Genomic DNA, 22,250 nt, shown 5'->3' with positions numbered 1-22,250 from the left:
CTAAATCTTAAGTTAGATGACATGAGTGATGGCAACAAGACCACTTTCTGTGGGGGCAGAAGCTGCCGGATAGAGGACGAAGGAACCGGAGACAGCGAGTTTAGACTAATTTTTTCAAGAAACTTATCTGTGGAAAGAGGAGGGATGGTATGATCGAGCTGTATGTGAGGAGATTTGAGCCCGTTTACAGCTAAGACGTAGGGGAAGGGTTGAGCAGACAGGATCGCAAACATCTGCCCTCTCGCGCCATTTTGACTGCCTCCTCCTCCCACGTGACCGGGAGGCGGCCCGCGGAGGCCGGCCTCGCGGAAACTACAGCCCCCAGAAGGCCCCGCGGCGCTGGGGTGGGGCGGAGCCGAGGCCTGGCGCGCGCCCCGACGGCGCGAGCGGAAGAGCTGGAACTTTGAGGAGGCGGCGGATGCGGGGAGCGACTGTGCCGCCGGTAAAGATCCTCTCCGCGTCCTTGTCCCTCCCTCTCGCCGCACCCCAGGCTGGGGCTCGTTGCTTCCACTTCTCTCTCCACACTTGGCACAAGCTTTCTTTCCCGTTTGTTTGTTATCGGTGTTTTTCTCAAGTGAGGCGTGGGGCCGGCCCCCTCCTGGGGCGGAGGTTACTGGGAAGCTCCCGTCCTTCGACCCCAGCGGGCCCTGGGTTGCTGGGGACCCTCTCAAGGCCCTTTTTACTTCCCAGGGCTGCGTGCTCGCTTGGGGCCCTCTCCCCAGTTACTGTCTGCGGAGGGGCCGTTCCTTTCCTGGTTTCAACAGGTACTGAGCGGGGACGTGGCGACCCCTTTCTCTCCCCAGGGGTACGGGGCTGTGGACGGCGGGGGCAGCCCGAGACGACCCCGGGGCTGCCGGCGATTTCTCTGGAGCGAGTCTGCTGCACTGCCAGGGAGCCCCGGGCTGTCGGCTGGGAGTGAGCGGTCTAGTAGAGAGGGTGTACTTCCTGGTTTTCTTGGGCCGCCCTCGGAAAACTCCAGGTCCGATTTTTAAAGTTTTCTTTATCAGTAAAGCCTCCTCTCAGGGTTGAGTAGGGAAGAAGCACGGGATTTGGAATCTGATGTGCTGGGAGGCGTTTCGGGTATGTCACTTGCTGGATCTGTGGTCCTTTGTAGCACATTTACCGCAGCCTCGTTTTCCCAGTCCGAAAAATGGGGGTAATCGTCTTTGGCCTGCCTGCCTTCCGGTGTTATGGGGTTCAGCAGAAGTGACATGTGCGAGAAAGCACGTTTCAAATACAGCAAGCTCACTATCTTTCTGTCTACACACACACACACTCTCTCTCTTTCGCTCGCTCCCCTCTTGCTTTGTTATAGCCGTCCTTTCCTCAGTGCTACACAGGTACGAGTATCCCAGAGAGCGCTTAATGTTCCTCACTTGCGCTAAGCTGATGCCTGTCTCTAGATGGTCTGCTGTCTCTTCCCCGTTTTCAGATACTGCTTGTGCTAAACCTAGCTCTGATTCTAATACGGTACCACTATCCTGTGTATACTAGCTGAAACAAGAACTATTGGGGTTATTTTCACCTCCCTAGGTATGTGTGTTCGGAGTCTGTGTTACCTAACAGTTAGAATTCAGAATCTAAACAGCCAATATTCCAGTCTAGTTTTTATTCTGGCTGTTCAGCTCTGAGACTCCAAGCAGGTGGCTTTTTGTGGTATTTTTCCCCTTGTAGAGAGAGAGGATTTTACAAACAACTTTTTGTGGGTTTGGAGGTATCGTAATGAGGTAATCTTGTATTTATTCTGCAATCATTGGTTGAAGAATACCTGAATGTGGTTCTAAAAACAAAGAGGATGGCAGTACAGTGACTTAGTTGAATATACAAAGTTGAACAAATTTGAGTTCAAATCCCAGTGCTGTGACTTCTAGTTTATGACTTTTGGCAAATTATTTCTCCTCTCTAAGCCTGTCTTACTAATTTCTAAAATGGAGATGATAGCATTTACCTCACAAGGTGTCTGTCTATAAGGATTAAACGAGATGTGAATATAAAGTAGTGTTGGAGTGAGTATGTGCTCATTATTTTGTTGCTGTTGTAATTGATGACTATGATGATGGTAAAAAATGACGATGATAATTTTAGGTAAAGTATTTTCTTGAGATTCCATTTCTTTTTTGTTGTTGTTTGTAAAATGAGGATAGTTATCCTTAACTGATAAACTTTAAAAAAAAAGCTGTAAATAGAAGTGCTCAGATTGCAGGGTTGTTGTTTTTAAATTTTTTTTAAGCAATTGCATTTTATCTAAAGATTATATTAGGCTATTTTTTACTTTTAGAGGTTTCCAAAATGCTCTTGTTGTTGGGGTGTGCTGTTGGACTGCTGCTTCATTTATAACCCATAATAAGAATGCAGTTTTCTGTCTGTACATTGGAGCTTGTAGCAGAACAATTATCTGTGTTTATGACTTAGATATTGACTATTTACTAGGACAGAGTTGTTTTTTTTTTTTTTTACATCTTTATTGGAGTATAATTGCTTTACAGTGTTGTGTTTCTGCTGTACAACAAAGTGAATCAGCTATACATATACATACATCCCCTCCCTCTTGAACCTCCCTCCCACCCTCCCTATCCCACCCCTCTAGGTGGTCATAAAGCATCGAGCTGATCTCCCTGTGCTATGTGGCTGCTTCCCACTAGCTATCTGTTTTACATTTGGTAGTGTATGTATGTCCATGTCACTCTCTCACTTCGTCTTAGCTCCCACCCCCACCTTGTCCTCAAGTTCGTTCTCTACATCTGCGTCTTTATTCCTGCCCTGCCCCTAGGTTCATCAGTACCATTTTTTTAGATTCCATATATATGCGTTAGCATACGGTATTTGTTTTTCTCTTTCTGACTTATTCACTTTGTATGACAGACTCTAGGTCCATCCACCTCACTACAAATAACTCAGTTTTGTTTCTTTTTATGGCTGAGTAATATTCCATTGTATATATGTGCCACATCTTCTTTATCCATTCATCTGTCGATGGGCACTTAGGTGGCTTCCATGTCCTGGCTATTGTAAATAGAGCTGCAGTGAACATTTTGGTACATGACTCTTTTTGAATTATGGTTTTCTCAGGGTATATGCCCAGTAGTGGGATTGCTGGGTCATACGGTAGTTCTATTTTTAGTTGTTTAAGGAACCTCCATACTCCATAGTGGCTGTATCAATTTACATTCCCACCAACAGTGCAGGAGGGTTCCCTTTTCTCCACACCCTCTCCAGCATTTATTGTTGGTAGATTTTTTGATGCTGGCCATTCTGACTGGTGTGAGGTGATACCTCATTGTGGTTTTGATTTGCATTTCTCTAATGATTAATGGTGTTGAGCATCTTTTCATGTGTTTGTTGGCAGCCTGTGTGTCTTTGGAGAAATGTCTATTTAGGTCTTCTGCCCATTTTTGGATTGGGTTGTTTGTTTTTTTGATATTGAGCTGCATGAGCTGCTTGTATATTTTGGAGATTAATCCTTTGTCAGTTGTTTCATTTGCAAATATCTTCTCCCATTCTGAGGGTTGTCTTTGTCTTGTTTATGGTTTCCTTTGCTGTGCATAAGTTTCATTAGGTCCCATTTGTTTATTTTTGTTTTTATTTCCATTACTCTAGGAGGTGGATCAAAAAAGATCTTTCTGTGATTTATGTAGGACAGAGTTTTACAGAGCATTTTTTGTTGGTTCCCCATCCTCCCCACCTTTCTTTTTTTTAAAGCCAGAGTATTTGACTGTAAAAGTTCATTCTAGGGGGTAGTGTCCAGAAGATTTGGTGACCGTCATTTTTGAAAGTGGAAACACTTAGTGACAGGTGCTGATGGTGGCACTGGTGTGTGTGTGTATCTGTAAGGAGTGAGAGTTCAGAGAAACCAAGGAGGAATGCCTAATAGAGAAAACTGATGTGTTGGTCAAAGCAAAGTCTTAGAGTTAAGAATTGAAATGTTTACTTTTCATTCCTTCAGATGCTGTGTTGACTACAAGATGTCTGCAGATGCAAATGTTTCCTTTACTGTCTTTCTTGATGTGGTTTTCCCTGGCTCTGCTTTGCCAGTTTCATCCTGACATATAGTTAAGAATCAGCAAGATAACTATTTTTTTTTACTACAGACTTGTGTATAAACTATGACAGTAGAGAGTCATTTCCATTAAAATCTACTTTGTGTGCAATAATGTGTTATTTTTTCCTTTATGTTTTAAACATTTTTGTTCTTGATTGGTTTTTACTTGAGTTTTTGGAAGGTAGACCCATTTTCAGGCTTAGTGAAAGATCGTATTATTATTATTACTATATTTAATTTTATTATTATATTTTTTCTTATACTCATGAATTTTGATGATACATATATATTCATTCCCAAAATGCTTCACATGATCACTGTATTTTTTTGTTAGTCAAGGTTAAGTTTGTTGACTGTGACCATTGAACCCTGAAAAACAGCAAAATTAATTGGCTAATATTTTTGAATCTGTGACCCTGTCCTCATTAGCTCCATAAGCTCAGTGTTCACAAAATATCTCACCAGAATGAATGATAAGACTGGTATATTGTTGATTTGGCACCTGTGCACTCATTAGATATCGTAGAAGTAAATGAACTAGTGGCAGCAGTAAAAGTATATATTTTTAATTATAAACCTATAATACAAGAGTAGCCGTCACACTATGTATAAAACTGGTGACCTGTAGGATGATCTTTGACAATCACTAACCTGAACTATAATTTAGACGTTTCTTTTAGTTGTTGAAGTGTACTGGTTGCAGGCTTCCCACCCACAGGAGAAGTGAGAAGAAATGGAACTAGGCTGTTCATGTCTTGAAAGAGAACCCTACTTCTACTGTGCCACCCACCGAAAATGTGCTCTTACCTAGTGGGGAAAAACATTTAGAGTTTTCTGTTAATGAGCCCAGTAGGATGGATGAAGCCCTGGTAACTCCTAAGAGCTTATTGAATTACAGAGAAATTCCAGTTGTCAGAGGTTTAGATAGGAGAGAAGTTATAGGGTATTGCTTTGCAGAGGTAAGCCTGCATTTGAAGAGGATTTTCTCCTCTCAGTAAAAACATGGACCAGTTTCTCCCAGTTTGTGGTGTGTATTTTTCACGATCTCATGCTAGCCTTCTGTCTAGTTTTTCATTCTTCCAGTTTGCTCTTCAGTTTCATTACTATCTATTGTCCCTCTTGTATCTCTTTTTTTTTTTTTAAGTCAAACATGGCTGGTTTTGGACTAGGGATAAAAACAGACAAGCAGAGAAGCACTGTTGGAAACAGCAGATTCTGGTGTCTAGTATTCTGAGGTTCCCAAATAACACGGGTTAACCTGTGCATATGATAATGGATTTCTGGAATGGGCAAGTGGCTGACAGTTCATGACTGTTTAACCTGGTGCAGAGGCAAAAATATGGGCAAATGGTGTGTGGTGCTCCTTAATATCAGGTTTGCCTCTAAGGAAAAAATATGTGTAGTGTTAATACTGGCTTGCATCTGGGCTGTTTCAAGTTCTTTGCCATGGAATACCAGAAGAGTATTAAAGAAAGAAGGGAAGCACTTGGATTTAAATCTTCATCTCTCAAATTTATACCAATAATCCTGTTTGTTTTTCTTTATCATCTGTAAAATAGAGTTAATAATATCAAGCCTGCTTATTTATAAAGATTAGAGGGAAAAGTTAACAAGAATTTCTTGGAAATTGGGTAACTATAGGGGAGAGACTTATAGAAAGGCAGAGTCTGAGAGGGGAAAACACACACACTGGGGTGGGTCACTTAGGGAGAGATAGAAAGAGGAATACACACACACCAAAGGCAGAGAGTTAGGGTCAGTCAGAGATAGAGAGGGGACATTGGAAACACAGAGGGACAGTCAGACTGAGGCATTTAGAGTTAGAAAGAAGGGTAATCAGAGATGTAGAGAGAAGGGCTGACTTAGAAATGACAGGTGGATGCAGGGAGGGAGCTGGAGAAAGAGAGACTGTGAGGGGGAACAACCAGGAGGGCATGACCAAGAGATGGGAGCTTATTGAGTTAGTTTTTGTCTGTTATTTGGGGAGATCTTGTAGACATTTGTAATTAGCCAGGAAAGGGAAGAAATGCAGATATTAATAGTAAATCAAGAAACATGTTTATGCAGTTTTTATTACACTAAAATTTTCCCTTAAACACTAACTTTATTTTGCATATTAAACATATAAACACCAAGCCAACTTTTGTTACAGGCTTGTTGACTACTTACTTGACCCCTTCATAGTATAGTTTAAACACATTTTAAAAAATGAAATAAAATGGTTATTTTCTTTTTTAGAAATATTTCTTCTTAAAAATATCTAATATATGCTTACTGTAGAAAACTTGGGAGATACAGAAAAATTTAAAGAACAACAAAACTCATAATCTCGCAATCTAAGCAACACACAATGAGGCCTGCATTTTTCATGTTTACTTACAGTCTTTTTTTTTTTAGGTATTTATTAAAGCTCTTCTTCTTTCCTAACAGAACCAAAAAGCTGTTTATAAGTCCAAAATCATTTTTTAAAAATTAATTAATTAATTAATTAATTTTTGGCTTCGTTGGGTCTTCATTGCTGCATGTGGGCTTTCTCTAGTTGTGGCGAGCAGGGGCTACTCTTCATTGCGGGCTTCTCATTGTGGTGGCTTCTCGTTGCAGAGCACGGGCTCTAGGCGCATGGGCCTCAGTAGTCGTGGCACGCGGGCTCAGTAGTTGTGGCACACAGGCTTAGTTGCTCCGTGGCATGTGGGATCTTCCCGGACCAGGGCTCGAACCCGTGTTCCCTGCATTGGCAGGTGGATTCTTAACCACTGTGCCACCAGGGAAGTCCCCCAAATCATTTTTAAATTAACTGTTTGTGGTGGAGTTAACTTTATATTCCTATTTTGGCACTTAGGTACTTCCATAAACTATAGTATTTGTATACCTATTTTTATTTCCTACCTCCCTAGGTTAGATTAATAACTAGGCTATCTGTTATTCATATTTGTGTTTTAGACTAACGAAGTGTCTTACATATAGTAAGTACTCAATATATTTGAGATGAATTGTTAAGTTCTCTAATTAGAAACTTTCCTATTTAAATAGTTCTGTCCAATTTCTCATCGGCAGACTGGATCTTCCTTAATGTTGAGAAAAGCTTGATTTTAGGCTGTGTGTGTGTGTGTGTGTGTGTGTGTGTGTTTAATATGAAGTTACTGAACTAGGAAAGGGGTGCTTTTTCCGGTCAGCTTTCGTTATGTAGCAAGCTACTCTGAAATTTAGTGATGTATCAATAAAACAGCCTTTTATTATGCTATGGATTCTGCCAGAATTCAGACAGGGCAGTGTGGAGATGGCTTGAACCTTAGCTAGAAAGGCTTGAAAGCTGGTGGTAATTTTGTGGCTGGAAACTAGAATCTGGAGCCTTCTCCACTCATGAGCCTCATGATTGAAGTTGACTGTCCCCTGGAACACTTACATATGGTCTCTCCACATAGACTTAATTGGGCTTCTTCACAGCATGGTGGCTGTGAAATTTTTGACATTGAGTTGTACGAGTTTTTCATATATTTTAGATATTAACTCCTTATCGAACATATCATTTGCAAATATCTTCTCCCATTCAGTAGGTTGTCTTTTCATTTTGCTGATGCTTTGCAAAAGCTTTGCAAAAGCTTTTGAGTTTGATGTAGTCCCATTTGTTTATTTTTGGTTTTGTTGTCCTTGCGCAAGGAAACAGATCCAAAAAAATATTGCTAAGACTGATGGCAGAGAGCATGCTGCCTGTGTTTTCTTCTAGCAGTTTTATGGTTCAGGTCTTACATTTAAGACTTTAATCCATTTTGAGTTTATTTTTGTATTTGGTGTAAGAAAGAGGTCAAGTTATATTCTTTTGCATGTTGGTGTCCAGTTTTCCCAACATCGTTTATTAAAGAGACTATATTTTCCCCACTGTGTATTCTTGCCTCCAGTGTCATAGAGTAATTGACCGTATAAGTGTGGGTTTATTTCTGGGCTCTCAATTTTGTTACATAGTCCGGTCAATCTTTGCAATTCTTCCCATTCTACTAGATGAACTGTATGTTGAGGAATGCAAAATATAGCAGTATCTATTTGAGGTTATTAGGGCTTCAAGCAAGAGGAGGATCTTGAAGGAAGTGATAGAATGACAAATTGACTTGAGAGGACAGAAGAAAATTCCACATAGGGTGATGAGACGTTAGAAGCCAAAAAGTACAATATATGTGAACTGAATGAGACAAAAAGGGTATTTTAAAAATATTGCACAAATGGAAGGTTTGATTTTACTGATGATGATGAGTAGTAAAGAGATGTGATTTGTCAGGCTTACATGTCTGTGGGGGTAGTGAAGAATTAATGGGAAGCTTTGAAGGCTAGGCTGAAGAACTTAGATTTGATCCTATAGATGATGGTATTTTTGTTGAAAGTCATATGATGAAAACAGTATTTGAGAAAGGTTGTCCTGGTAGCTTTGTGGGATAACGTCAAGCAGGGAGTGGCTGTAGGGTATCTCAATAGGACAATCATGGAATAATATGGAAATAGAAAACATGATAGCTCTTGTGAAGGAAGAGCAGTAAGAATGGGGTTAGAAAAGCTGAAAGAGTCGGAATACCTCAAAGTTTTGAGCCTGACAAATCAAGTGTATCGTGGTGTCTTTTTTTTTTTTTTTTGCGTTATGCGGGCCTCTCACGGTTGTGGCCTCTCCTGTTGCAGAGCACAGGCTCCGGACGCGCAGTCTCAGCGGCCATGGGTCATGGGCCCAGCCGCTCTGCAGCATGTGGGATCCTCCCGGACCGGGGCACGAACCTGTGTACCCTGAATTGGCAGGCGGACTCCCTACCACCGCACCACCAGGGAAGCCCCAAAATTACCAGTAGATAAAGATGTTATGGACATGAAGTCTTTTTTTTTTTTTTTTTTTTTTTTTTGCGTTATGCGGGCCTCTCACTGTTGTGGCCTCTCCCGTTGCGGAGCACAGGCTCCGGACGCGCAGGCTCAGCGGCCATGGCTCATGGGCCTAGCCGCTCTGCGGCATGTGGGATCCTCCCAGACCGGGGCACGAACCCGTTTCCCCTGCATCGGCAGGCGGACTCTCAACCACTGCGCCACCAGGGAAGCCCCAGGTGTCTTTTTTTTTAAGATCTGTTTTGATGTGGACCATTTTTAAAGTCTTTATTGAATTCGCTTCTGGTTTTTAATGTTTGGTTTCTTGGCCTCGAGGCATGCGGGATCCTAGCTCCCTGACCAGGGATTGAATGTGCACCCCCCCTGCATTGGAAGGTGAAGTCCCAACCACTGGACCACCAGGGAAGTCCCTATTGTGGTGTCTTGATAATGACATTATCTGAGAAAGGATCTCAGATAGGTCTAGGGAGAAAGATAATGAGTTCAACTGCTAATACAAGTTTTAGGTATTGGATAATTTGAGTGGCAGTTGAAAAAATCTGGTGCTTTAAAAATAAAGAACTTAATAATATAAATGAATGCTGTCCCTTTGAAAGTAATCCATTTTTAAGACCATGCATTTATTTTAGCAAATAAATATTCTTTGGAATTTGTCTTTTGGAACTGCTTTCAGAACCAATAGAACCATATAAGAAAACCAGTCTCATTACTTTATGGTCATATCTTTTGTGCCCAAGAGTATTATCTTGCTTGATCACTCATCTTATCTACCATTTTTATTTCTAAGTGATATTTGACGGTTCCTAAAAGTTAATCTGCAGAGACATGAAATTTATTACCATGGTGAATATTTAAATAACTATCATCGTTGCTGAGGACAACCTTAAAAAGCTGTGACAGCATCCTTAGAAAAGGTGGTAGTGCATGCTGGTTAAGAGGGTGGGTTCTGGAAGCCTAGATTTGAATGATCTCTTTAGTACATTAGTTCTGTGTATTGAGTAAGTTACTTAACTTGTCTGGGTCTCAAGTTTCCTCATTTTTATGATGAGGATGGTGATAATATGCCCTACTTCATAGGATTATTGTGAGGGTTGGCTCTTAGAACAATGCCTGGCAAATATTAAAAGCTCAGTAAATATTAGCTGTTTATTACCATCACAACAACTACCACTACTGCTACCACCACCACTTTGGCTATTTATCTTTTTTGTTTTAAAAATCACTTGTGTTCCTGTTTAATTATGTCTTGTACAAATGGAATGATAGACAGCTGGAGATAAAAGTAGACCTCAAATAAATGATCAGACATATAGTGATGAAGTTTTATAGAATGTTTGACCTAGAACTTAGTGGGAGGAGAGCAGAAAAGACCAAGGATGGAATATTGGGGAATATTCATAGTAACGGAGTGGGAGGCAGAAAATGAGCCGGCAGAAGGGCAGTGGAAGATTGTTTAGAGAACAAAAGAAAACAAGGAGTGTACATTAGTATAGAAGTTATATTAATTAGGATTAGATTTGTTTGCAACCAAATAACAGAGACTTAAGCATGATAGATTTCATTTCTCTCGATGTCATGAATTCCAGAAGTAGTCTAGGACTGTTGTGGTTTATCATGGTGTCATGTTGTTGCTCCACTGTGCATGGATTCACTTGATGGTCTAAGATGGCTATTGGAGTTCCAGCCTTTTCATCCACGTTCGAACCAACAGAAAGGAGGAAGATAAGAACATATCTCCCTCCCTTTAAGGATACTTCCTAAAAGTTATATATACCACTTTTGCTCATATTCCATTGGTCACATAGCCACATCTTCCTGCAGGAGAGGTTGGGAAATGTAAACTATTTTGAATGGTCAGTGCCTGGGAAGAAAAAACAGGAACAATAAGGATAATCCAAGGGTAGCTAGATGAGGACTATCAGGTAGATAACAGAGTTAATTGTCTTTAGGATAGTTTAATTCATTATTGGTAATCCTTGATAAGAGTTTCAGTACTTGGCGAAACTATGAGTATGAAACTACTCTTATCAAATTGCATCAACAGTACTTTATTTTTAGGGTATAATCCCTTCATGAATCCTTACTTCATTAGGATTATCAGTCTCTTATAACGAAAAAGATTATGGGTATGTATATATACGTGTGACATAGACATATATATTATATATATAATGTATATATCGTCTCGCTTAACATTAGTGTTTGCCAGAATTTCTTCATATGGCAGCAGCATGCAGTAAAATTGATGATAATTAAGCCTCTGATATCTTTCTTTAGTTGTTTTCAGCTTCTAATTTACCTAGCCTTCTATCCACTCTCCAATTTGGTTGTTTTGGGCCACTGTTTTTAATCTGTCTCTGTCCTTTTATATTACCACTCTCTCTCACTGCTGTTAATACTTCCCAAAATAGATAAATGAGCATATTTAATTAAATGTGTTATTTGCACTGTCCTGATCATTAATCAATTTGTAAGTAAGGTCGGACCTACAATCTTCCTAGTATTACCATGACTGAATTCTCTATCCACTAAATTGGTAATTATTTGCTTTAGAGTTTTTTTTTTTATTTTTAAAGCTTCCATATTTTGTATGTTTATGTTCTTTTAGTGTTGGAAATATGAAGGTCTTCTAACAAAAAGGGGACTATGTTTTCCCTAGGATTTTTGTCCCTTTCAATTGAAAATGTTTTATTTATATATTTTTGAACGATGAACAATATATTTAAGATAAGAAATTCATATGTTGCTATTTATATTTTGTCAACAGACATATAGTTTAAAATAGATATAGTTTAAAAAGGGTTTGTAACAAAATATAGTGAATAGTTACCGTGTCATTCCTGCCCACTCTCTCTAGTCCTCTCCCTAAAGGTAAACACTTTCAATTCCTTAAGCTGTTCCTTCTGGCATTTACAAATCTCCGTGTTTTAAAATAATATGTGTGTAATGCTGTCTTTTGATTCACCAATTTATTCATTATATGTTGTGTTTCTGTTATGATAAAGTTTTATTGTTCTTATAAATTTATTTATTTATTTATTTATGGCTGCATTGGGTCTTCGTTGCTGCGAGCGGGGGTTACTCTTCGTTGCGGTGCAGTGACTTCTCTTGTTGCGGAGCACGGGCTCTAGGCATGCGGGCTTCAGTAGTTGTGGCACGCAGGCTCAGTAGTTGTGGCTCACGGGCTCTAGAGCGCAGATACAGTAGTTGTGACGCACGGGCTTAGGTGCTCCGTGACATGTGGGTTCTTCCCAGACCAGGGCTCGAGCCCGTGTCCCCTGCCTTGGCAGGCGGATTCTTAATCACTGTGCCACCAGGGAAGCCCAGTTTTATTGTTCTTAAACCACAATCACCACTGCTACTCCTCCCCTGGCCTCGCAGTTTCTGTTACAATATTTGGTTAAATCAAATAGTTAATGTTGTGTTTACATTATGTCTGTGCAAATTTTATTTGCTTATAGTGTCTTAAATAGTGGCCTCTAAGTGCAGTTTTCCACAAGGTCAGTAACAGTAATCTGTCATTTCAAATTTTCTTTCTTTTTTAAAAAAATTCTTGGAAATTTCTCTTCTGGAGACTTTCTTTGTCCTCCTGTCTGAGCCTACTCTTTGGGCCTGCTGCACAGCTCTTTTCCTGGGATGATTTTCCTTTGTTGTCATCCTTAGACTTTTCTCTGTTTTGGATATGATTCCCAATATTGTTGGAACTCTTATCTTCTTCATTCTTCATTTACCCTCTTGCTTGAGTGGAGCACATCCTCTAGTAGTTGTGTTGTATTAAAAAGATGGTACTATGGCGGAGAGCCTGGGGATGACTGCCTTCAACATGCCTGTCTCTGTCCCAAAGCTTTAATCTGAAATGGTTGCATTCTACTTCTAGTTCACAGTTAGCATCCTGGAATTCCCATTCACCAATATTCCTTCACTTCTCTCTTGTGTTGGATATCCTGTTTTCCATATCCCGTGTCTTTCTTTGTTTTGATTTATGTATTTGATTTATGTGCCAGGTACTGTGCTAACATCTTTCTTCTGTTTAATTCATGTTGACATTATTTCACACTACAGAAAATTACAAGAATGAACAAAAAATTTACCCAGATACCCCAAATGTTGCCACTTTACTGTATTTCCTTTCTCTGTCTCTTCCCCCCAACCTGCAATATTTGTTTCTTGAACTGTTTGAGAGTAAGGTACAGATCTATTCCCCTGTATACTTAAATACTTCAGAGTGCATTTTCTAAAAACAAGGACATTCTTGTATGAATGCACAGTACAGTTGTCAAATCAGGAAATTAACATTGATTTAATATTATTATGAAGTCCACAGACTTTTTCACATTTCACTCATTGTCCCAATAATGTACTGTTTTATAGCAGAAGGAAATTCTGGCTCATGAAGTGTATTCAGTTGTCATGTCTCTTTAGTTTCCTTTAATCTGGAACATTTCCTCAGTCTTTGTTTTTGCATGAGATTGACATTTTTGAAGAGTACAGGCCAGTTAATTTGTAAAATGCTTGTAATTTGGGTATATCTGCTGTTTTCTCATTTCTGGCACGAGTACCACAGGAGTAATGTTATGCTCCTCAGGGCATCATGTCAGGAGGCACAGGATGTTGAAATATTAGTAATGTGATCTTGGATCACTTCATTAAGGTAGTATCTGCCAGGTTTTCCACTATTTTTCCTTTTATAATTTTTCTTGGTGGTAAAATATACATAACAAAATTTTATCACTTTAACATTTTTTTAATTTATTATTTTTTTAACATCTTTATTGGAGTATAATTGCTTTACAATGGTGTGTTAGTTTCTGCTTTATAACAAAGTGAATCAGTTATACATATACACACGTTCCCACATCTCTTCCCTCTTACGTCTCCCTCCCTCCCACCCTCCCTATCCCACCCCTCTAGGTGGTCACAAAGCACCGAGCTGATCTCCCTGTGCTATGCGGCTGCTTCCCACTAGCCATCTATTCTACGTTTGGTAGTGTATATATGTCCATGCCACTCTCTCACTTTGTCACAGCTTACCCTTCCCCCTCCCCACATCCTCAAGTCCATTCTCTAGTAGGTCTGCGTCTCCATTTCCATCTTACCCCTAGATTCTTCATGACCTTTTTTTTTTTTCTTAGATCCCATATATATGTGTTAGCATACGGTATTTGTTTTTCTCTTTCTGACTTACTTCACTATGTATGACTGACTTTAGGTCCATCTACCTCTCTACAAATAACTCAATTTCGTTTCTTTTTATGGCTGAGTAATATTCCATTGTATATATGTGCCACATCTTCTTTATCCATTCATCTGTCGATAGACACTTAGGTTGCTTCCGTCTCCTGGCTATTGTAAATAGAGCTGCAATGAACATTTTGGTACATGACTCTTTTTGAATTATGGTTTTCTCTGGGTATATGCCCAGTAGTGGGATTGCTGGGTCATATGGTAGTTCTATTTGTAGTTTTTTAAGGAACCTCCATACTGTTCTCCATAGTGGCTGTATCAATTTACATTCCCACCAACAGTACAAGAGTGTTCCATTTTCTCCACACCCTCTCCAGCATTTATTGTTTCTAGATTTTTTGATGATGGCCATTCTGACCGGTGTGAGATGATATCTCATTGTAGTTTTGACTTGCATTTCTATAATGATTAATGATGTTGAGCGTTCTTTCATGTGTTTGTTGGCAATCTGTATATCTTCTTTGGAGAAATGTCTATTTAGGTCTTCAGCCCATTTTTGGATTGGGTTGTTTGTTTTTTTGATATTGAGCTGCATGAGCTGCTTGTAAATTTTGGAGATTAATCCTTTGTCATTTGCTTCATTTGCAAATATTTTCTCCCATTCTGAGGGTTGTCTTTTGGTCTCGTTTATGGTTTCCTTTGCTGTGCAAAAGCTTTTAAGTTTCATTAGGTCCCATTTGTTTATTTTTGTTTTTATTTCCCTTTCTCTAGGAGGTGGGTCAAAAAGGAGCTTGCTGTGATTTATGTCCTAGAGTGTCTGCCTATGTTTTCCTCTAAGAGTTTGGTACTGGCACAAAAACAGAAATATAGATCAATGGAACAGGATAGAAAGCCCAGAGACAAACCCACGCACATATGGTCACCTTATTTTTGATAAAGGAGGCAAGAATATACAGTGGAGAAAAGACAGCCTCTTCAATAAGTGGTGCTGGGAAAACTGGACAGGTACCTGTAAAAGTATGAGATTAGAACACTCCCTAACACCATACACAAAAATAAGCTCAAAATGGATTAAAGACCGAAATGTAAGGCCAGAAACTATCACTTTAACCAGTTTTAAGTATACAGTTCAGTGGGATTAAGTGCATTGACATTTTGTTTGTAATTTTGAGGCATCTTTGCAAAAATACTTTGAGATTTTATAAATATCCTGTTACTCCTTGAACTTTTACTCACTAACTTTAGTATCCATTGGTGATTTCTGCCTGAATCATTTTCATGATGGTTCCTAAATGGCGATTTTCTAATTCCATCATGTCTAATACACTTATTTATAATACTTTATTTCATTATTTATTTTGACGCTGTTCCTGATTTGGCCAGTGGGAGCCCCATTCAGGCTGATTCCTGTCTCCTTTTGCCTTGCCCTTGTCATTCTTGGAGCACTTCCTCACTTTTTACTACAAGATGTTCTAGGCTTATCTTGCACTCTTCCAGCCTGAGTCCTGCAATAAGTTATTTCCTCAAAGAGCTCTGGTTTGTTTTAGTAGAGAATGGCTCTATAAGCCAGGTACTGGACTCTAGATGTCCATTGACAGTGCTGCTGGGTGTCAGTATCATTGCCTTTAGGCCCTTTCAGTAGACATCTAGGAAATAGAAATATGTGATATGTGTGTGTGTCCACTCACGCTCATATACATCTTCATCTGTCTACTGAAAGCAATGAGTTTATATTGATACCTCTGATTCCATTCCAACACTACAGGGTTTATTCATTCTGTATTTATAACTCCCTGTTCCAAAAGTGAGAAACCTGCCCCCATTATTCATGTTTTTACTTATTGGCCTAATCCTGGAATACCAGAAAATAGTTTAAGAATTGCTAGCTCATACCACTACTTAAAAGACACCTAGTAAGTAGAGTTCAATATTTGTTTATAGTTTTTTCCTGTACCCTATGGGCATATAGTCTAAATCTCCACTGGCCAATAAAGTAGCCACTAACCACATGAATTGAGATGTGTTGTGAGTGTGAACTATACACAGTTTGTAAAGTTAGTATGAAATAAGAAATGTGAAATACCTCATTAATATTTAAATAATATGGTGGTTATATGTTGAAATATTTTAGATATGTTAGGTAAAATAAATTTATAAAATTAATTTTACCTATTTTTATTTTAATGTGGCTACTAGAAAATATTAAATTTCATATGTGGCATCCATTGTCTCACTGTTGGACATCACTGAGCAAGAAACCATGTTCAGAAGTTACTTGGATTAGTTTTCTCTCCCCAACATTCTTCCTATAACGTGGTTATGTTAGTTATTTGAAATACAGTTCATTTCTATTGTATTCTAAGTTTTTCTCCCCATCCTAATTGATCTTATTTATTTTTGAGCATGTGAAACATTAATATGGTTCCAAAAGTCAGAATTGTATTAAAATATATGTATATATATACTCAAAGCATTGTCACCCATTTCTTCTTCCTTTTCACCCTGTTTCCACCCATCCTCTATAGGTAACCAATCTTATCTTTCTCTGAATTATCCTTCTTGTGTGTTTTTCCCCCAGGAATGAGGAGATACACGTTTATTTTCTTATTTCTTAACTTTTTACACAAAATTTAGCATACTATGGATAGTCTTTTGTACTTTGCTTTTTTAATTTAACGTTTCACTTAAATATATTTTGGTATCCATTCCATATCAATTTGTAGAGCTTGCCCTCCCTCCCTCCCTCCCTTTGTCTTTTCCTCCCTCTTAGGGTTGCATAGTACTCTATTGTGAGGATGTTAACCATTCTCTATGGCCGTTTCCAGTATTTTGAATTTATAAACATTGCTGCAGTACTAACCTTGTTTATATATATTTTTGTACATTGGAAATGTATGTTTGGGTAAATCCCTAAAATAGGAGAGTTGGGTCAAAAGTTTAAAAGCAAATATAGTTTTCTTAAGTATTGCTAAATCCCTTTCTGTAGGGGTTGTACGAATTTGAATTCCCACCAGCAGTGCATGAGTTTTCCCACAGCCTCATCGTCAGAGTATGTTGGTATGCTTTTAAATTTTTGCTAACCTGTTTATAGTTCGAGATAGTATCTCGATACAGTTTTAATATTCACTTAGTAGTAGTTAATGATCTTTTCATAGAATATATAAAGGCCATTTTAATATCTTTTTGTGTGAATTGTCTTGTATTTTTAAATTCATTTTTCTATCAGGTTTTTGACGTTTTCTCCCTCAATTTTTAAGTGTCTTTAAAAATATATATATATATAAATAAATATATATATATTAGGTATATTAGCTGTTTATAGTGATATATGTTGCACATATTTTTCTCCCAGTTTGTCAGTTGTCTTTTACTGTGTGTGTGTGTCTGTGTCTGTGTGTCTGTGCATCTGTGCATGTGTTTGAGCTTTTATGTGGTCCAATTTTTCAGTCTTTTGTTGCATCTGAATTTTGGGTTATAATTAGAAAACCTTTCCCTTTACCCAGGGTAAAGAGGAATTCACACACGTTTTCTTCTAGTACTTGTATGGTTTTAGTTGTTACATTTGGATCCCTGATTCATTTGGAATTATTCTAATGCATAATGTATGAGTTACTAATCTTTTTCTAGATGCTAATTACTTGTTTCAACATATTTTCTTTAAAAAGTACAATCTTGCCCAATATCTTGAAATGCCACCTTTATCCTATATTAAGTTTCCATTGAGTTTATTTCTGGACTTCTGTTCTTTTATACCAGTTTGTTTATTCCTGCATCATTATCACACTTTTAATTATAGAGGCTTGATAGTATATCAAGGGCCAGCTTTAAAATTTTTTATGTTTTATTGGCTATTCTTACAAGTTTATTTTTCTGTTGAATTTTAGTATCAGCTGTCTGTCTCTGTAAAAAAGCTTGCTCATATTGAGATTTTTATTGGGATTACATTACATTTATAAATTAATTTAGGAAGAACTGACATCTTTATGATGTTGAGTTTTCCATCCAAGAATGAGGAATATCTTTCCATTTGTTCAAATCTACTTTTTGTCTTTCAGGAATGTTTTAAAGTTTTCTTTATATTGTTTTTGAACACTTCTTGTCAAATTCTCCATTTCTTAAAAACTTATTAATATGGTTTGTAGATTTTTATGCCAATATTTGTAGAACTACATTATTCTTTTATTTTAAATAAATTTATTTTACTTATTTTATTTTTGGCTGTGTTGGGTCTTTGTTGCTGCACGCGGGCTTTTCTCTGGTTGCGGCGAGTGGGGGCTACTCTTCGTTGTGGTGTGCAGGCTTCTCATTGTGGTGGCTTCTCTTGTTGGGAGCACAGGCTCTAGGCGCACGGGTTTCAATAGTTGTGGCACACGGGCTTAGTTGTTCAGCGGCATGTGAGATCTTCCCGGACCAGGGCTTGAATCCGTGTCTCCTGCATTGGCAGGCGGATTCTTAACCATTGCGCCACCAGGGAAGCCCCACGTTATTCTTTTTAATGTCTGTATTGTTTTCCATAGTATAAATGTACCATAATTTAACCTGGCCCATATAGATGGACATTAAAGTTATTTATAATTTTTCACTATTATAAATAGTTGTGGAATAAGTATCCTGTAGAAATCCAGTTATTTCCTTATGACACATTCTTTGAAGGAGAATTGCCTGGTCCAAAGGTCCTTTGATATATAAAAGATTTTGAAATATTGTTAAAATGCTTTCTACATTAATAAAATGTGTACCTCCATGAACAGTGTGGAGTCCTGTTTAGTCTGTACTTACCAAAACAGGACCTTATTGCTCTTTTTTTCATCTTTACCAGTTTGATGGGTAAAATAATATATTTATTTTGGATTTCTTTGCTAACTGATGTGATTTATTTTTTCTTTGCTAACTGATAAGTTTTATTTTTTATTCATCCATCCAGCCATCCACTCAAAATATTGTTTGTTTTTTTTGTTTTGTTTTGTTTTTTTTGCGGTATGTGTGCCTCTCACTGTTGTGACCTCTCCTGTTGCGGAGCACAGGCTCCGGACGCGCAGGCTCAGCGGCCACGGCTCACGGGCCCAGCCGCTCCACGGCATGTGGGATCTTCCCGGACCGGGGCACGAACCCGTGTCCCCTGCATCGGCAGGCGGACTCTCAACCACTGCGCCACCAGGGAAGCCCCACTCAGCATATTCTTATTGAACATCCACCATGTGCCATCCTAAAAGTTAGAACTATAGTAATGACTAGAAGTTGAACATCTTTTTGTGTTTTGATCATTTGTATTATTTTCTTATCTCTCTCTCTCTTTTTTTGATGGCAGTTAGATGTTTTGTCCCCCTCAGACTAGTTCTCAGAGGACTGAGAATGAGAGAAGATGACATTTCCTTATTCTGTTTTGTTGTTGAGCTTCTAAAAATTGTGTGTTTATTTTCAATGCACTTTCTATGGTAAATCATTGTGTTAAACTGTTAGTATTCATGAAATGAGATCATGAAAGTTAAATGCACAGACAGGTGTCAAAGAAGTGATAACTGCATATTTTTATAAAAATAATTTTTATTACTGTTATTTTCCAGGTGAGGCTGCTATCTGTCAGAAGGGAACTTTTTGTACCATTTGCCTCAGACACGGTCTATCTGCACGTTCTAGAGTTTTATTATTCAAAAAATAAATGTCACTTATTTGGTAAGTCAGTTAACTATACTTATGTATATTTTAGAAATATTGTTTATTTACTCTGTTTGCTTATATTTTGTTTTTTAAGTGTCATTTTATTTTGTAACTCTCATGTAAAACAAGTTTGAAAGTGGCAATATCCTGAAAGGCGTTCGGGGTCTTTTGAAGATTTTCTTGCTTCTATTTACTGTCTTTCTTAAATTTTGGTTTTGTTGTAGAGAGAACAGGGGCTGGTTAAATATTGGAATTATTTCTCAAAGTTGAATTACTATCTTTGCTCTTTTCAGTCTCTTTCTACTGTAAGAACTGAGAATTAACATCCTTCCTGTCCAGCTCTAGCTTCCCTGTAGTTCAGTTAGGGAGCAGCAAAGATGCAGTTTTATTGTAGAGGTTTGATGAACTGATTCGGGAAGACTAGATGGGCAATTAAATCCTCAGTACAGCATAATAAAGCAGAATGAGTAATGCTATCAAAGAACTTAGAAATGAAAACTAATTAGATAACTAGTAAAACTGATTTTAATTTTTAAAATATTACTCTATAGGTGTTTATTTTTAATTAATTCCTTTTATCTAAGAAGACTTAAGTTGATATGACCTGCTGTTTTGCGAGAGGTTTTTCTTCCCCACATCCTCTGATGATCTTTTCAGTCTGTTCCAGCTTCTGACTCTCATGTGTAGCCAGTGGCAACCGGGAAGCTGATATATAGGATGAAGGATTTTTCAGAGGGTCAGGCACAGCAACTGTCAGAAGATGACTGTACTTGTGTGCTGCTGAAGCACATGGCAAAGAATTGGATGGAAACTATAGTGAAACGACACTGGTGATTTCCAGAATTTCCTTTTAATGTTAATATTGAGAGCTGAGCTTAAAACAAAGTACTGTCAGATAAAATTTAAGGATGAGGAGCCATAGGCACAGAAAAAAGGGGAAGGAAGATTCTCCTTTGATATGTTTTTTGGTAGCCTCTTTGCTTCTGTTAGCATTGGAAAGCTGACTTCAGATGTTCCTAGATGATGTGCATGGCTCGTGTGAGTAGAGGCATGGGATTTTATCGTACCTGACTCTGAAACGGCCCAGATCTCAGAGCAAACCAAGTGAGTTTTAATCTTGGTTATTTAAAATCTCCTTGTACCTGTCTTATTGAGAGTATTATTTTTTTTTAAGAAGAAACTAATTTGCAACTGGCTATAAAGAGCGACATTGTGTCCGGGCAAATGCTGTCCTAACACACTGCGCTGTCCCACAGGGGTAATTCTCAAGTCCCCAAACACAGTGCTGACAATCTGTGGCAGCCTGTGAATTGTTGGGCAGCAGTTGGGGAGGATGGACAGCAGAGTGAGGTGGTCGTGTGCAAGTTACAGAGGAGATGGGAAGGGGGAGAAATGAGAGAAGAGCAGAGCATCTCAGGTTCTGTGGGCAATTAGAATGGTAGCTATTCTCCTTGTTAGCTCTGCTGATACAATTGTGAAACGAACAGCTGGAGTTGGTTTTGGTGGGGTAGAAGTAGTGTGTTTTACTTTTCCTTTCAAGCTGTTATTGTTTCATTCTGTCTTCAAAACTGTAAGGTTAGATGTTCTGTTGATGAGAGTAGGGATTGGATGGATTGAAAAGTTTTGAAGAGACTAGAAATATCACTTCATGCTGGAAAATGAAACTATAAAAGTCAGTGTAATGGGGATGGGTCTTATCTTTTCTAGGAACTGTTACAATGGTAGTAAGGCCAGTTACCATATTTAGATCCAGAATGACTGGGCTTTTATCTCAGACAAATGTATATCCTGTTACTTATTTGTTTATTAGATTTTATACACATATACATATATCACCAGCTATTTGTTTCAGAAACACTTGGCCAACTATAGGAGTCTTCATCAGGTATCAAGGCATGAGTTTCTGGGTATTATTTGGATTGTGGAGTAGAATATAATGTGGGGCAGGCTTTGGTTCAGTTCTTTCTCTGGTTCTGAGAATGGCTATACAAAATAAGTGTATTTGATTGCTCCCCTAGATGTAATGTTTGTTACTGAGTATGGGATTAGACTTGGGGCACATTGTTTTGGAGCCCATCCCTCCTGTTCATCCTGTTTCTGGGTTTTGGTTAAATGTTACACTTGCTCATTGATACCATCGGGTTAAGCAAGCATAAGAGAAATGTCAGTGTTAACATTGTGTGCTGTCTCATCACATTTACCTGATGGTACCTATTAAAAAAGATGACAGGGTAAATGAATGGGCAGATGGTGTAAGGGAAGGTATGGAGAACTAGAGACACAGTAATAGTATCACTTCTCAGGAATTGTCTGTATGGTCTAGACTTGAGTCTCCATTGCTTGGGGTACTGAATGTCTAAACCTAGTGTTGAAGGCCCTCCAGGCTGAAAACAATCTTTCTGGCAGAATGTTCCACACTTTCCTATATTGAACCTTGGCTCTAGTAGTTTCTGTAGCTGTCTCCAAAATAATGCTTTTTTTAAAAAAATTTATTTTTTTGATTTATTTATGTTTG

At 38.5% G+C, this 22,250-nt stretch overlaps 1 protein-coding gene across 7 annotated transcripts in view; it reads left to right on the top strand.

Annotated features, from left to right (window-relative positions):
• Positions 1 to 354: 354 nt before the first annotated feature.
• The window catches only part of R3HCC1L (R3H domain and coiled-coil containing 1 like), an 86,925-nt gene continuing 65,029 nt past the window's right edge, over positions 355 to 22,250 (top strand). For 5 of the 7 annotated variants that reach the window (XR_013824242.1, XM_079899898.1, XM_079899899.1 and 2 more), the window contains exons 1-2: positions 355 to 442; positions 19,642 to 19,750. The gene's annotated coding sequence lies outside the window, so the exon portion shown is untranslated. Of the gene's footprint in view, positions 443 to 474; positions 765 to 19,641; positions 19,751 to 22,250 lie in introns of those variants that run through there. The other 2 variants (XM_079899895.1, XM_079899897.1) reach the window with 2 other exon arrangements.

Source organism: Stenella coeruleoalba (assembly GCF_951394435.1).
Source record: "Stenella coeruleoalba genome assembly, chromosome: 16".
Taxonomy (NCBI): Eukaryota; Metazoa; Chordata; class Mammalia; order Artiodactyla; family Delphinidae; genus Stenella; species Stenella coeruleoalba.
This window is presented reverse-complemented; position numbering and strand designations above follow the sequence as displayed.